Genomic DNA, 2,113 nt, shown 5'->3' with positions numbered 1-2,113 from the left:
GTATTTCTTTACTGATGCTATTTATTAAAAATCAATGTATATAAACATATATTTATTAAGGCATTAAAAATATACAAATATATGAAAATATTTAATAAATTATAATTATACTAATAAAATTGACGATGCATTCACTTGCACAGTCAATAATATTTTTGTAAGCACTATAACTGCGTTTACGCTGGGTGCATTAAATAAAATTTTTTTGTATTTACTAACAATTATATATACAAATAATAAATTTTCTATCAGACAAGAAAGGTCTGTAAAATTTCTTATAAATATAATAAATAATCCTGGACGACTTAATAAAAAATTTCTCCAAAATGGCCACAAACACTACACCATCTTCTACAATAACTCAAGAGACGATCAGCAGATTGATCTCTGTCAATCTGTTATCCCTTAGGGAAGAAGTTAGGAGTTTGAAAAGTCAAATTCAAACACTGACTGGTACAAATAACGTAGTGGAATACGAACCACAGACAATAGACGAGACAATAACGTGCGACGAAAGTCTTGACGTAATAAAATCCATTCCAGAATTTACTGGAAATCAAAATTCTTACGTTAGTTGGAGAGAAGCAGCTCACAACTGCATGAGCCTCTACACCAGAGGTAGCCGAAAATATTTTGCTGCCCTAACAATATTAAGGAACAAAATAGTTCATCAAGGAAACGATGTACTAACCAATCATGAAACTGTCCTTAATTATGACGCCATTATAAGCAGACTTGATTTTGCTTATGCTGACAAGCGTCCAATTCACGTCATTGAACAGGAAATGAGTATCCTTAGGCAAGGCTCATCCACTGTCCTTGATTATTATAATCTGGTTAATAAAAAATTAACCCTTTTAATAAACAAAACAATAATGACTCACGGTAATGACTCGTCCATTACTCGTGAATTAAATAACAAAAATCGCCAGAACGCCTTAAGAGTGTTCATTACTGGGCTACACGCTCCATTAAATGATATATTATTTTCCCTTTCACCTACAGATTTACCTAACGCTCTAGCCAAAGCTCAGGAGTTAGAATCCAATAATTTGCGTGCAAAATTCGCATTCCAATTCTCTGATCAGAGAAAAACTCTTAATCAAAATAATTTCTCCAATAACTTGCGCTTTAATCGCGCAAATGTAAACAAGCCCAGGCAAAATAATTTTCCTAAGCCTGAACCAATGGATGTTGATACATCCATACAACAAAGGCCACATCCTCAAAACAGACAGATACCACAGTTTCGAGGAAACAATAACAATTTCTGGAATCCAAATGGATCACCACAGAATCATGGAAGGATGCAACGACCCTTCAATAATTTAAAGCATCGTCGCGAAAATAGCGAAAATAGCAATCAACCGCAGGCAAAGGCCCAGCGAGTTAATAATTTAAATGAGAACCATTTTTTAGGTCCAATATCGGACTCCCTTTCATTTACAGAAGGGACAAAGCAATAAATAGAAACCTCCAAATACTAATAGATACAGGTGCTACAGCTTGTTATATCAAAGCCGGTATCTATAAAAATAAACAAAAACTAAGCATAAAAAAAAGAGTAAAAACCATTAATGGCTATACAATTATAAGCCATTATCATATTGTTCATCTATTTGGACATAAACAATTATTTTACGAGATAAAAAATCTCGAATCTGATTTTTTAATAGGTTATAATTTTTTAAAAAAAATTAAAGCAACCATTGACATTGAGCAAGGCTTGCTCAAATATGAAGGAGGTCTAGAAAAAATATATGACAGCAATACAAAAAGAGGCCAACAAGGACCAACGACTCAAACAAAAAATTATATAGAAAACTATATAAAAATACCCCCTTGGGATAAAGAATATCCTAAGGCGCCAGCCGAAGATAATACCGGCAAGAATAAAAAATTAACGACTCAAACAGAAAATTATATAGAAAAATATATAAAAATACCCCCTTGGGATAAAGAATATCCTAAGGCGCCAGCCGAAGATAATACCGGCAAAAGTAAAAAATTAAATAAAAATAAAAATTCAAGTAAATTGAATAATATTTCGGGAAAAATAAATCCTGAAAAGCCAGCCGAAGGTAATACCGGCAAAAATGAAAATATAAATGGG

The sequence above is a fragment of the Teleopsis dalmanni genome, chromosome 1 (genome assembly GCF_002237135.1).
Source record: "Teleopsis dalmanni isolate 2A chromosome 1, ASM223713v2, whole genome shotgun sequence".
Classification (NCBI taxonomy): domain Eukaryota; kingdom Metazoa; phylum Arthropoda; class Insecta; order Diptera; family Diopsidae; genus Teleopsis; species Teleopsis dalmanni.
The sequence above is the reverse complement of the archived record's forward strand: the minus strand, read 5'-3'. Positions refer to the sequence as shown.